A 16,487-nucleotide genomic window follows, 5' to 3' on the forward strand; every position below is an offset into this window, starting at 1 on the left:
TTGAACTTGTAGGAGGAATATCTATGTACTACTACAATGAGCATGTCTCATGTAGCCATGGTATGAATACACTGACTGTCACGTACCCCAAGGGTCCTTGCTCAGCACAACAGTCTTCGACATCTCCATGAGCACACTTGCCACCATTGCATACACACACCACCACAACATAATATCCAATGCCAATGACACCCATCTGGTACTGTGCCTCACCCAAGACCCAGCCACAACCAAACACAACCAACATGAAGGAAAGATAGCCACTGCAGAATGGAAGAAGGTCAGTCAGCAGATACTGTAGACACACAATACAGAGGTTCTCAGCCTTGGCTAATCAACTAGCGCCAGGGACGCCGCCTATTGGTCAACAACAATGGTCACTGCAACAACACCCACGGACCATACACCCCACTTGGGATTTTTCCAGGTCTACTCACTCACAACTAACAAACAAGTGGACATCATGTCATCCTTCTGAATTTTCACCCTGCGCATGGTCCAATAGATATTCAGGTGGATCACCATGGGAACGTGTGAGACGGTCAGCCAGGCCATCATCGACACCCAACTGTACAAGGGGAATGCCCCATACACAGGAATCAATGCCAGACTTCACTTAGAACTACTACCCATAGTGAAAGCATCGGCACAACTCTTCTACGACATCCTTCATCACTGCAGCATTTCTACAGGCCAAAATGACCAACACTGGATCACCGTCAACACAAGGATCACGTTGAGGCTCCTCACACACACACACACGCACACACACATGACATGGGCCCAGAATGACTCCTCAAGGGGCTCTTGTTCTCTGATCCTACCGGCCACCTCTGCTCCACCAGCCTCCCACTAGCCACCATACCAAGGATTGACTGCTCCACCACTGGAGGTAGATCACCCTCCTACCTGGCCACAAAGACATGAAACACCCTTGGGGCACAACTACGACAGACCAGGACCATCTTACCTTCATTTAATATCTGAAGACCTAACTATTTCATGAGTAGCAGCACACCCCCTCCCTTCAGTGACTTGAGACCCTCACACCTGAGTATGGTGCTCTATGGAGGGCTAGATGTATTTTTTGAATGTGGTCTATTTTTGTGTGATGTATACTTACAGCAGCACAATTAGTGTTACTGTGTACCATGCACACTGTAACACCTCATACATGTGACCCTAATATTTGTGTTCATGCATTTCCACATGGTGCCATTGAGTCATTGACACTTCCATGCACATGTGATGTGTAAACAGGATGCATGCAAGAATGATGCATTTCGACTGTCTGCATACATGTCATGCATGAGGAGACATTGTAAGCATATAGACAAAGATAGTAATGATTTCACACTCACCAGTGGCCTTAGGATCCTTGAAGGACTCCACCTCTTCCCTTGTGTATGGTGGTGGCCCACCTACAAGTGAAAGACAATATACCAGAATGTCAGCGTATGCAGCATATTTCCACACAGTACAGACATTACATGAGAGTCAGTTGTATCCTCAAGATTGGTTTACGTGCGTCCCATGAGTCAACGTACATCAGACAACAGTCTATGGCTAACTGCTTCACATGTGAAGCACACTCTTGCACTGCATGTATTACACACATGTGATCCCTTGTTTGTGTTGTCACATTGAGATGGCATTTGCTAAAAATCTGCACACTAGGTCCATTGAGAAAATATGTCATTGTCATGTAGATGTATGTGATTGTGCTTTGAAGAATGTATTTAAACCGTATGGGATACCTTCCTGTACATCAATGGTCAAACTGCATACACATGTGTTGTTGTGTGCTGCACAATGCAGCTGCACACAGGGAAATATGACATACATGGATACATTTATACTTCACTCCCTGTGGCGCCTCACTTACACCTCCCCAGGGCAGGCATGTGCTTTTTGCGCTGCCTCACACTCGTACATCTCTGGCCTTATCTTCATAGGTCTTGCGCCGCCAGAGTGTTACTTTGACACATGTTAATGAGTGTTGCTGCGGCGCCAGAAGGCCTTCATTACAGAGGGCCCTGGTGCATTGACTAAGGTCCATGGATGTTGGTGTGAAGATGGCAAAGAACACACATTGCACGCCCTTTTGACACATGACAATGCATTGAAAGTGCTGACCTTTATCATGCATCATTATGCCTCAATGAGCGGCATAGTCCAGCATGGTGAAGATCAATCTTGCTTGTGCGTGACCACTACGTCAGTAGAGGCCATGTGTATTATGCCTTTTGTGAATTGCTAAGTCTGACAATTGCCGGATTTTGCCGTTGGAGCATTTCAAACTGACTACGTCCATGGCTTAGGATGTATGACACATTTTGCATTTACGGAATTTGAACATTTTTGTGAACAACAATTTGCCATAGCATGTTGGTACTTGCAAATTTGCTATTAGTTAAGTGCTATGGGCCTCATTTATGACTTTTTGCCGTAGGGAAGCGTAGCAGGCCTTCCAGCTGCGCTTCCCTATGGCAAAAGAAAAGGGCAGAAATGCGCCATATCTATTAGATACGGCGCATTCCTGTCCTTTTCCCCTGCGCTGGTGCACAATGTGCTGCCTGCGCCAGCACAGGCACCCTTGCACAATGGTGCAAGGGTGGCTGCGTTGCGGGGAAGATCATTTTTGTACAGGAAGGTAAACCTTTCAGTACAAAAATAAGCACAAGAGCCTTTTCCTCTTTCTATGTGTGCTGCAGAATGCAGCACACATGGAATAAGGAAATACGAGGAGAAATAATGACATTTCTCCCAGTTGCGCATCCCTTACGCCTCCCCTGTGGAGGCGCAAGCTTTAGGCACTGCTTCAGAGGTACGATTTCTGGTACATGTGGGGCAGTGTCAAAAGGGCATGGTTGTTGCTGGGAACGCCCCCAGCAACACCCATTGCACGCCCCTTTAACGCAGAACACTGCGTTACAGGGACTGATATTTATCAGGCAGCAGTACGCCACCAAGACTGGCGTACTGCTGCCTGATATATACCACGCAGGCTTCTGCGCCACAGAACATCATGAAAAGTGATTTTTCGATGGCGCAAGGGGCCGCGTTAATGATGGCCTATGTATGTGTTATTTTTGTGTATCAAATCATGTTTCAGATGTCGCTAATTGACAACAACCTGTATTTGATGGTAAGTAGCTATTTTAGGTAAATATGCTCCATTGCACATTTTTGAAGGTGCCAGGTGATGCACACACATGGCCATAGTGCATGTATGTGCACCATATGCACACACATCATTATGATGGGTCCAGCAGGGTTTTTTTTAAAAACACCTGCACCCTTTGGAGAAATCACAATGGCTGATTTGCTATTACAGTATTTATTGAAAAGTGATTCCTATGTCCCTCCTGGGCCATGGGAATGAATTTTGATTGATCCCTTACTTACATATTTGAAAATGCAAAGTAGCAACTATGGGAGATTATCGTATTCCTACAAAGTAGTGATTTTTCTTTATACATACCATTTTGCAAAGAAAAAAAAGCAATTACATTAGAACCTACATTTATTTGTTTAAAAAGGGTTTGTTGATAGATATGGCCCTATGTCTGACTTTACAGGGGCACAAGGGGATCATCAGTGAGGCCCCTGTGGTTTGACATTTGGTTTGCTTTACCTTAGGATACCGTTGTGAATACATGAAATAAATATATATTGACTTACCAATTGTTCCATCAACCTCAATGCCAAGGTGGTCCAGGAGATCCTGCTCACGGTTAATGAGGTCTGCCCACCGGTGTTTGTACTGTCTGAGAGTCCGGTCCACTCCAAACATTCGCAACATCTGGTACCGGACCCTCTCCCACCTGAGCTTCCTTTCTTGGGTTGGGTAACCCTGCACTACCCTGCCTCCACTCCCAATCATATTTGGGAGGTAGTGGAGTATCAGCCACAGTAGCCCCCCATACTCCTTCTCACTGAGGTTCCTAGACCTGGGTGGCATTGTGACAAAGCACAAGCCACGCTGTGTAAATGCCACAAATAAAATTTTGCTGACACAGAAATACAAAAAGTACACAATTTCTCCACTTAACAGTACACTACTCCCCCTATTCCTAACTATGTAACAACCCCTAAACAGAACAGTAATCCCCCTATGAAAAAAGTTTTAAAAACCCCTAAACAGACAGACACCCCTTGACACACAAGACACAGTTAGACAATACACAACACTACAGCCACTATTTGGACACACTTACCAAGACACACACTGTAAAACAACTGCAGGACAGGACAAAACTCTCAAGCACTTTCCAAACACACTCCTACACCTCTCAGAGACTACAAAGGAGTGAAATAGAAAGTGAAAGTATCATATAACTTCCTGTTTGTGAGCAGGGCAGGGTGGGAGGCTAGGTACATCATTTCCTGTTGCGATGCGACTCGTTTCCGCAAATGCGACATTTTTTGACATGCGAACATTACCGATTTCTGTCGCATCGTTATTTTAAGCATGGTACACTGATAATACATTTTCCCTTACGGTGCGACCTGTTATCGTGGGAGCGTCATTATTGTGATGCGACCAAATCATTATTGTGTCGCATCGGTATTTGAAGCATGGGTGACTGATGCCATTTATTTCCATGAAGGTGCGACCAGTTGCAGTAGAAGCGTCACTATTGGCATGCGACTGAAACCTATTTATGTCGCATCGCTGATTAGACGCCGGGTACACTGATGACATATTTTCCATTACGGTGCGACCTGTTATCGTGGGAGCGTCATTATTGTGATGCGACCAAATCATTATTGTGTCGCATCGTTATTTGAAGCATGGGTGACTGATGCCATATATTTCCCATACGGTGCGAGCTGTTATCGTGGGAGCGTCATTATTGTGATGCGACCAAATCATTATTGTGTCGCATCGGTATTTGAAGCATGGGTGACTGATGCCATATATTTCCATGAAGGTGCGACCAGTTGCAGTCGAAGCGTCACTATTGGCATGCGACTAAAACCTATTTATGTCGCATCGCTGATTAGACGCCGGGTACACTGATGACATATTTTCCATTACGGTGCGACCTGTTATCGTGGGAGCGTCATTATTGTGATGCGACCAAATCATTATTGTGTCGCATCGTTATTTGAAGCATGGGTGACTGATGCCATATATTTCCCTTACGGTGCGAGCTGTTATCGTGGGAGCGTCATTATTGTGATGCGACCAAATCATTATTGTGTCGCATCGGTATTTGAAGCATGGGTGACTGATGCCATATATTTCCATGAAGGTGCGACCAGTTGCAGTAGAAGCGTCACTATTGGCATGCGACTGAAACCTACTTATGTCGCATCGCTGATTAGACACCGGGTACACTGATGACATATTTTCCATTACGGTGCGACCTGTTATCGTGGGAGCGTCATTATTGTGATGCGACCAAATCATTATTGTGTCGCATCGTTATTTGGAGCATGGGTGACTGATGCCATATATTTCCCTTACGGTGCGAGCTGTTATCGTGGGAGCGTCATTATTGTGATGCGACCAAATCATTATTGTGTCGCATCGGTATTTGAAGCATGGGTGACTGATGCCATATATTTCCATGAAGGTGCGACCAGTTGCAGTAGAAGCGTCACTATTGGCATGCGACTGAAACCTACTTATGTCGCATCGCTGATTAGACGCCGGGTACACTGATGACATATTTTCCATTACGGTGCGACCTGTTATCGTGGGAGCGTCATTATTGTGATGCGACCAAATCATTATTGTGTCGCATCGTTATTTGGAGCATGGGTGACTGATGCCATATATTTCCCTTACGGTGCGAGCTGTTATCGTGGGAGCGTCATTATTGTGATGCGACCAAATCATTATTGTGTCGCATCGGTATTTGAAGCATGGGTGACTGATGCCATATATTTCCCTTACGGTGCGAGCTGTTATCGTGGGAGCGTCATTATTGTGATGCGACCAAATCATTATTGTGTCGCATCGGTATTTGAAGCATGGGTGACTGATGCCATATATTTCCATGAAGGTGCGACCAGTTGCAGTAGAAGCGTCACTATTGGCATGCGACTAAAACCTATTTATGTCGCATCGCTGATTAGACGCCGGGTACACTGATGACATATTTTCCATTACGGTGCGACCTGTTATCGTGGGAGCGTCATTATTGTGATGCGACCAAATCATTATTGTGTCGCATCGGTATTTGAAGCATGGGTGACTGATGCCATATATTTCCATGAAGGTGCGACCAGTTGCAGTAGAAGCGTCACTATTGGCATGCGACTGAAACCTATTTATGTCGCATCGCTGATTAGACGCCGGGTACACTGATGACATATATTTCCCTTACGGTGCGACCTGTTATCGTCAAAGCCGCATTATTGTCATGAGACCAAATCATTATTACGTGGCATTGTAAATTTGAAGCATGGCTGAGTGATGATATATTTTCTCCTCAAGGTGTGACCACTTTGACTAGATGCAACATTATTGTCATGTGTCACAATATTCAGTAATGGGGCATTGAATTTTTTAATCTGTCAATGTTGTTGCATATATTAGCTGCTGTTTTTTTGATGTTGTGCAAAAGATGCATGTTTACGCTTAGCATGGAAGTGTCTCAACAGGGACAAACCATGTTAGCCTGCAGAAAATGTGTGTTTCAATATTCAGCTGAGTCAGACTAAGACATATGTTGACCATAGTCACTTTTGGCCCTTGTGTTATGTCACTTTTGTGCCTAGAGTCAGCAAAGCATGGGTCAGTTTCAGACTTATGCAGACCTAACGTCTCCCATCTCCCTCCTTTCTCAACATTAATGTAGGATCATGTTACCGGATGTCTATCACACTACATCGAATCCTCCTGTCACATGGAGCCCAATCAATGCGGCTTCAGACCTGCCCACTCAACAGAAGCAGTTATCTTGCCACTCTTGTACACACTCAGGGGCAACGCAGACGCAGGGTCCCCCCAAGCCCTCTTACTCCTGGACCTGTCGTCCGCATTCAACACGGTGGACCATTACATCCTTCTCCACCTTGGAAGACATGCAGGCATCCAGGGATCCACTCTTGAGTGTGTCGAGTCCTTCCTAACTGGAAGGACTGAAATGGTCCGCCTGGGACCCTATAGTGTAACAAATACCCCCACGTCCTGTGGAGTCCCACAGGGCTCCTCCCATTCAACACTCCAGTTCAATCTATACCTTTGGGCGCTGATCCATTCTGTACAGAAATGGGACCTTATTGTGTATTACTACGCTGACGACTTACAGATCATCCTCCCGCTCAATTCACCTCCTGCCATCAAGACGTTCCACGCTGTCATGATCCACATCCAATTATGGATGTACCAGTACCTATTGCAGCTTGACCCCGTTAAGACAGAGCTCCTCCTCCGTGGACTCAGTCATGGCCACTGTGGCCCTCAGTTCTGACCTCAGAGCTAGGTTCCCCCCCAGCCCTGGTAAAATCAGTCAAGGGTCTGGGAGTCATCATTGAGGCTGAACTCTCCCTCAGGCCACAAGTGGGTGCTCTACTTTCTTCCTCAATGTACCAGGTCCGGCAGATCGTTACAGTCAGTCACTTACTCCCTCCCACCGCACTTACCCAAGTGGTGTTCTCACTCGTGCTCTCACGCCTGGACTTCTGTGAGTCCATCATGTACGGTCTCCCACGATCCCTGCCACACCGCCTCCAAGTTGTCCAGATTCAAGCAGGCCGTCTAATTCACATTACACCCAGATGGCAATCAGCCAAACCTCTATTCCACAGTCTTCACTGGCTCACAATAGATCAGAGGGCATCTTTTAAGGTGACGTGTCTCACATTCTAAGTCCTCCAGTGGTCCCGCTCCACGTTTCTCAATTATCTTATCTGCCCTCACCGCACAACACAAACACTCATATCAGCTCACCGTCATCTGGTAGTCACGCCCAATACCAAAACCCAGAATTTTGGTGGTTGCACATTTTGTCATCTGCCTCCTGGGCTTTGGGATCTCCTTTCTCTCTCCTTCAAATCCTCCCCTTCCCTTCTGGACTTGTGGTTATCGCTTCCAACACACATTTTCCCTTCCATGTGCTAACTCTCGGCCACTCACGCTTCCTTCCTCACTCACTCTGTCTTATGGCGGCAGCAAGCCTATGGTCTCTGTGCACTCTATGAATTTCACCTATGAGAAGGTTACATCACATAACGTTGCTTTTCTGCTTTGAGTCAGGACTGCATGTCTCAGATTCTGACGTTGTCAGACCTATCGTCACTTATGTGCGTGGAGTCAGGAATGCATGGGTCAGATACTGAGGTAGGCAGACCCAACGTCACTTTTGTGTGTTGAATCATGAATGAGGTTCTGAAGTATGATACACTAACTTCATTTATGTGCCTACCACATTTGTTTATTTGTGCAAACTGGTGTGAGCACTGAAGGCTACTTTTTGATGGATGGTCAGATTGTGACGCACACCCACTGTGTAACATGTTGATGATAGAAGTTTTTAACATATTACTTATTTACTTTCATCATGACTTTACTACATACAAGTTCTTTGTTGTTATTTTTCCTGCTGTGTGATTTCATTATGTGGACTCCTCTTCACCAGTGCTTTATTAAATGTCTGCACCACAACATATGGATGCTAAATGTTGCTTTTTGACAATTGTGAATGTACAACCTAATTTATGACGTATTAGCGTATATTATTCCTGCATGCATTCCTGCGGCACTTCCCTACAGCAAGCAAATAGGGTGTGAAGGTGGTGTGTCTATGACATATGGGAGATTCATGTGCTTTTGATGTGTGCTGACGCGCAATGGGCGGCCTGCATACCTGCAGTATGTTTGCTGTGTTGCATGGAGGAATACTTTTGTACAGGAAGGGTCACCTTCATACACATGTGCATTCATACCCTGCACACCGAGACACATGCACTATGGTGCCAGGGTACCTGTGTGAGCCAGACACTGGTGAGTGTCCGCATTGCAGGTGAAATTGCAAGCCAGTACAATGTAAATGGATGTGTGGGCTGATGTATGTCTGTCAGCCTCCAGACATGAGAGTTAGTGTAATGTATGAACTCCACATATGAGATTGTCATGCAAATTGCAGTGTGAATTATTGTCAATTAATCATGCACAAGGTACATAAGGTTGTGTGAAGTATTTTTATTTGTGCAAACACAAATGTAGATGCATGATGCGGATGTTATTAGTGACATTCTTAGAAAAAATTGCGCACTATCTGAGCACGTCTCCGGATGCCTGCTGCTGTGCTTGTATTTACAGGAGCATGGCCATCCTCCTGGTCATCCTGTGGCATTTCTGCATTCAAATCTGGATCATCGTCCCAGGGAACACGTGTGAGTACACAAATATTGTGCAGTATTGCACAGGCCAAAATAATTTTGCACACTGTCTCTGGTGAATAGAGCATGCGTCCACCAGACTTGTCCAGGCGCCGAAACCTGGCCTTGAGCAGGCCAAATGTTCTTTCCACAATGTTCCTGGTCCGGCTATGTGCTTGATTGTATGCAACTTCCTGTGGTGTCTGCGGATTTCCATACGGTGTCATCACCCACGGCTGAATGCCATACCCCTGGTCAGCTGTAATAGAATAAATGAGAAGGTACAATGAAAAGTTTGATATGGTTGGGGTAAAGTAGAGGCCATATGTTGTGGGTAATATTTCATTTGTCAGTGTCCATTGGGCATGGATGTTGCAGATAACACACCCAGGGACTCACATGCAAGACACCTTTGCAACATAGTTCTGCTGTGCAATGGACACGTATTTGGAATTGACAGGTAGTGTAGTCAAACCACTGATTTTAACTGCATATCATTCCATAACATATATTTCTTTATTGAAGTAGATGAGTATGTAGTCCTCCTATGCATTTTGGCCAGGAGGCCCTTTGTCATGGAGCGTTCATATCCACGCATTGCAAGGACCGTTACGCGGCTGTTCTGAGACCGGTGTTCTGTTATGCTGGTCTTGGAACAGCCAAGTAGCAGTCCTTGCTACGCGTTGCTATGAACGCTCCTTGACAAAGGGGCTTGTAGAAAAGTATTTTTGCTACGGATTGATATGCTGTTGATATCATCGATAACCCACTCACTTGAATACTTGTGAATTAAAACAGAACTTGTATTACAACTTCTTTGATTCTTTTTCATGATCATGTACGGAGTGCCTCGCCAAGGGAATGTATTTGCAGTGGTTTGTGTACACTGCCTGTCTTGCACTTTTGTTGCTTTGACGGAAGCACCACCCTTGGGAGCACCCTCAGCTGAACAAGATTCTACATACTTCTTTTACTACCGCTGTGCACCACCCACATCCTTTTGTATTTTATCAAATTTGGAAGGACATGCATTGACTCCCTATTTGCCTCTACATGACCGTGGGCCTCATTTATGAGGGACTTGCACCACTGGTGCGTGACCTTTTGCCATTTTGGTTTTGAGGCACCAGCAGTGCATGACCGTCATTAATTATGGCCCTTCTATTAATGTCTATGTATATGCTATTACATGGGTACTCACAAACTTTATATCGGGGCCAAATTTACAGTGTGGCTTGTGGCCGAGGGCCGCAGTGGTGGGGCCGGGGTCAGTGGGGGAGTGGCCGGGGCTAGAGCCACAAATACAAACTGACCATGAGGTTGGACACAGGCCGCAGCGACAGACGCCTTTGTCTACTGAGTGACCAGACCTGGCATACACATCTGTCACACTCACTCTCTCCCACTCTGTCTGTCTGTCTGTCTCCCTCCCTCCTCTCTCTCCATCTGTCTCACTGTCTGTCTCTCTCCCTCCCTCTCTCGACCTCTGTGTCTCTCCCTCTGTCTGCCTCCCTCTCTGTCACTCTCCCTCTCTGTCTCTCTCTGTCTCCTTCCCTTTCTGTCTCCCTCCCTCTATGTCTCTCTCTGTCTCATCCTCTCTGTCTCCTTCTCTCTGTCTGTCCCTGTCTGTGTCTGGGCCTGTCTCTGTCTGGCCCTCCTCCCCCTCCCTCTGTCTCTCTGTCCTTGTGTCTATCTCTGTCTGTCTCTGCCGCTATCTGTCTATGTATGTCTGTTTCTTCCCCCATCTGTCTCTGCCCCCATCTGTCTCTGCCCCCTTCTGTCTCTGCCCCCTTCTGTCTCTGCCCCAATATGTCTCTGCACCCATGTATCTGCCCCCATGTGTCTCTGCCCCTATCTGTCTCTGCCCCTATCTGTCTCTGCCTCTGTCAGTCTGTCCCTGTCTCTGCCTTTCTCTAGCCCTGCCCTTATCTGTCTCTCACACTATCTGTCTCTGACACTCTGCCCCTATCTGCCCCTCCCTCTATCTGCCTCTGCCTCTATCTGTCTCTGACACTCTGCCCCTGTCTGCCCCTGTCTGCCCCTGCCCCTGTCTGCCCCTGCCCCTGTCTGCCTATGCCCCTGTCTGTCTCTGCCCCTTCTGTCTCTTGGGTAGTGCACACATACTGTGTGTACACGTCCCCGTCACCAGCCCAGAGACAGCCTCCCCCCCTGTAATGTACAAGCCAGCTAGTTTTCTTTCAGAATTTGCTGCTTTGTAGGGTCTGTGTCCCACCACTTGTCACATCATGGCACCCCCAGCAGTGAGGCCAACGCCCCCTTGGCGCCAGTCAGCGGAGTATTTCAGGGCTCTTTGCAAGACCATTTAATTGTTAATGAGGCCTTGTTGATTTTGATCTCTTCTTAGCGCCCCTGCATCTCCACCCTATGCCTGAAATCACCCGGCCCCCATAAATCAACAACCGGTGGTGTTTGCAGACACTTTTGAATGAATTTAAATTTAACAGAGGTACATGTCTGCAAGGTCCGCGGGCCGCACAGGAAGGCTTGCCGGACCGCAGTGAAAGGCTTGCTGGGCTGCTGACGGCCCACCAGCCGTACTATGGGTACCTGTGTGCTAGTACAACATTTTTACATCCTGAACCTCATTTATGCATCATTACAGCAATATTAGCAACATGGTAGCATGGATGGTGCATTGTATCATAGTCTTTTGCTTACCTACAAGTAGTCCATTTCCATACTGGCCATTCTTGAAACGATCATTTATGATGCAGTTCCTGAAGATGAACGCATCATGGACACTGCCAGGGTATTTTGCCAGCACATTCGTAAATAGTCCACGGTGATCCACGATGGCCTGTACATTAATTGAATAGGTGTGTTTCCGATTGATGTACAAATGTGCAGTTGCTGCTGGGGGAACAAATTGCACATGCGTACAGTCCATGGCACCCAGCACATGGGGTAAGCCTGCTATGGCATAAAATCCTTGCTTTATCTCCATCTGCTCTTGTGCATTGTTGGGAAAATGGAGGTAGCGGGGTGTGAGATGGATGATGGCATCCAGGACAGTTGGTAGGAATGATGAAAAAGCTGGCTGGGATATTCCTGCCAGTTTGGCGACTGTTGTCTGAAAGGAGCCCGACGCCAGCATGTGCAACACAGCCAGGAGCTTTGCCTGTGGCGGTATGTTTGTAGGCCTGTTGCTTCCTACCTCTAGCCTTGGTCCAATGAGTCCCAGTAGATGCTCAATGGTCTCCTTCTTCAGGCGGAATAGAGTAATGACCTCCTCATCCCTGATGCCTCTCAGGACGCTCCTTGGACGGAATAACCGCTCCTTTCTGCGGCGTTGCCTTGGGGGTGGATTTTGTGGTGCAGGGGGTTGTGGTGGTATTCCTGCAGCTAGTTGTCTCCGTCTGGCAGCTACTCTCAGCATAACGACCTCCATGGTGTGGGTATGGTTGCAGCAAAGTTCAATGGCCTCCTCTCCTCTCTCCTCTCCTCTCGCTATGTGCCGATGCGTCATTTCCTGCGCGTCCGTTTTGTAGGCGCACCAATTCCGACGCACCCGCAACGCTGCGCCATTTCCGTCGCGGATGCGTCATAAGCGGGAAAGTTGGTAAATGCGGATGCGTCACTTTTGCGCAAGCTTTTCCGCGGTTACGCCCACATTGCATACATTATTTTTTGCGCGTCGCAGGGCATTCTGACGCAGTGGGGTTTGTGGCGCAGTGAGGTAAAAGTGACGCATCACTGGAGATGCGTCACTTCATTAATATGGCGCATGCGGTGCGCCGAAGATGCGTCATTATTTTTGACGCATCTTCGGCGCAAGCTGTTCATAAATAAGGGCCTAAGAATGCAAGGTCTAACATTTCCCTTGGTGCCGGCTAACCTATGGCCTAAAATCCACAGCTAGGTACATTGCAATAAAAGGTCAGTTTTCAGTGGACAATGTGATGTTTCCACATTGTGTTTAGAGGTTGTTTCCTGTCCTGAGCACTAGGTATACCCACACATGTGAGGTACCATTTTTATTGGGAGACATTTGTAGAAATGCTGGGTGGAAGAAAGTTTGTGGCTCCCTGCAGGTTCCATAACTTTCCATCACAGAAATGTGAGAGTACTTGTTTTGTAGGCACATTTTGAGGTTTGAAAGGGATTCTGGGTAACAGAACCTGGTGAGAGCCACACAAGTCACCCCATCCTGGATTTCCCTGGTTGTATAGTTTTCAAACGTGCACAGGTTTGCTAGGTTTTCCTAGGTGCCAACTGAGGTAGGGCCCAAAATCCTCAGCTAGGCACATTGCAAAAACAGGGTCAGTTTTCAGTGGAAAATGTTATGTGTCCACGTGGTGTTTTGGAACGCTTTCAGTCACGTGCATTAGGCCTACCCACACAAGTGAGTTAGCATTTGTATTGGGAGACTGCAGGAAATTCTGGATCAATGGAAGTTAGTGGCTACCCTTAGATTCCAGAGATTTCCATCACAGAGAAAAATCTGTTTTTTACACAAATCTTGAGGTTTGCAAGGGGTTTTGTGTAAGAGAATCTGGTGAGAGCCACACAAGTAACCACATCCTGTATTTCACTGGGTGTCTAGTTGTTAGAAATGTACAGGTTTTCTAGGTTTCCTTAGGTGCCAGCTGAGCTAGGGCCCAAAATTCACAGCTTGGTACATTGCAAAAAAAGGGTCAGTTTTCAGTGGAAAATGTGGTGTCCACATTACGTTTTGGGTCGCTTCCTGTCGCGCATACTAGGCCTACCCAAGTGAGGTAGCATTTTTATCGAGCGACTTGGGAAAATGCTGGATGGAAGGAAGTTTGGGGCTCCCCTCAGATTCAAGAGTTTCCATCACAGAAATGTGATGAAAATGATATCTGGCCACTGGGACTGGGAAAAAGAAGTCCAGAGAGTACATAGATTCACAATGACCTTGAAGAAGAGTCAACAGAGAGCTCAGGATGGAATACAGAGACCAAGAGCTATATTTATATATCTGGGCAATTATTTATTGAGAGAGGAAATATATGCCAAAACCCAACCTAATGCCAAACGATCATTTGATAATCAAACTTTTTTCACAACTCCGGATTATTGCCGTATAACAGTTGAAAGGAGATGGAGGCTGAGAGAACTGTTAGACCCATGCCACCAGATGGGATTACAGGCATATCTAATGAACCCAGCTAAGTTGAAGATAATCTATAAAAACACTACCAGAGTCTTTATGTCTGAAGTTCAGGCAAGAGCGTATGTGGACATGCTAAGCTCCAGCGGACCAGCTAGAGAAGACCCATGAAGACCCATATAGATCTTATGACATAGCTATATAGCGACAGAGGGATGGAAATATGAAAAACCATCGATATACGGGACAAAGGACATGGGAGTAAATGGTGATATCGGTGGCAAGGGGGTTAATCGGGGGCTATCCGGGGAGTAAGGGTACAATGGGAAATCAAATAATGGTCAAAGCGCTAGATAATATAAAATAAGCACGAGATGAGACAGACAAAAATCTGGCAGAGGGAGGCCGTCGGCCGGACTCCATCACAGAGACCTTAGGTCTGCTTGCTCCTACAGGCGGGTGTGGAGGGGGGGCAAGTCGGGGGAGGGCTGTACAAGGAGGGAGGGCACAGGGGGAGACAAGGGGGGCACAGGGAGAGAAAATGGGATAAAAGCATCATCATCACTGATAAATAAGAAAGGTCAGAGGGATAACTACAGGGAGAGGAGAAGTAAAGATAAAAGGAAAAAAAACTATGCGGATAGTAACGATAAATATTTGTGGGTTGAATGATGCGAAAAAGCGAAGAGACTTGAAAGAATATTTAAGGGTGATGCATGCCTACCTTATATGCTTACAAGAAACTCACATTGAGGTCTCTCAAAAGGATCTATTAGAACAACTGGGTTACCAGTTAGTAGCATATACAACACAAGGGACAAGAACACGAGGTGGCAGTATTGGCTCGGGGTAGGTTTCTTGAAGTGATAAGGCAGAAGGTAGATACGTATGGCCGATGGCTCATGATGGAATGTCAGGGGCAGGGATTTACGTTCACTCTTTGCTCGTTTTATGCCCCCACAGTGGATGACCCTGAGGTCTTTGATTATATCAGTGCACAAATGGCAAACTGGCCATTGCCAATTATTATGTGTGGCGATTAGAACATAAATGGCCTGAATGGCCTATGTAAAAATGATCCAACAAGGTTTCTAGGACGAAAGAAAAAAAGCCATAGAGCATTGATACAGTTGATGCAAGACAACGGGTTAATTGACATATGAGAGCATCAAAATGGTAGTGGAGGGGGCAGCACCGATTATTCCGCCCCGCATAAAGCTCTAGCAAGGCTAGATTATTTTCTGATATCACCCTCGATAACATCTATTGCTAATGTCAAAAAACTGCCTCTGGTGATGTCAGACCATAATCCTCTGTCTTTAGATTTAAAGGTCCCATATCATCAAAGACAGGGCTTGAATTGGACATTTGAGAGAGCTCTGTTACAAGATGTCAAGTATGTTACTCAGATGGAAGGATGGCTCAAAGAATTCTTTATGATAAATAGAGGGACCGTCTCTCCGGCTGTAGTTTGGGACACTATGAAGGCTGGTGTGAGGGGTGAGACAATGAGCTATTCTATCAAACGGAATAAGAGGTAGAAGGAGGAGATCGAAGGAAAGATAAAGATAGTTGCCCGTATTGAAAGAGAACTTAGCGAAGCGATTAGAACCAACCAAGACACCACGGGAATAACATAAAATCTAGCTATTGCAAAAGCAGCAGCGGGAGAAGTATTCGCCTCTAAAGCAGCAGGAAAGTTTCTGACCTGGAAGCAAGACCAACATGAGTATAGCGAGCAGATTGGTCGGATATTAGCTATTCGAACACGTCAGGCCGCTACTAAAGGGGAGATATCAGAAATTAAGGCAAAGACAGGGGCGGTAGTAACAACTCCAGGGGAGATATGCTCAGTATTTCAGGAGTTTTATCAGAAATTGTACGACTCTGATAATAGTGGGGATGACAATGAGATAGAGAGATATCTAGAGAGCGCAACATTAGAGCAGCTAACAACAGAGGATAGTAAAGCTTTGGAAACTAGCTTCACATTGGAGGAAATACAGAGAGCAATAAAGGATCTACCTGCAGGGAAGGCAGTAGGTCCAGACCTAAT

Source organism: Lissotriton vulgaris, chromosome 2_1, assembly GCF_964263255.1.
Source record: "Lissotriton vulgaris chromosome 2_1, aLisVul1.2, whole genome shotgun sequence".
Classification (NCBI taxonomy): Eukaryota; Metazoa; Chordata; class Amphibia; order Caudata; family Salamandridae; genus Lissotriton; species Lissotriton vulgaris.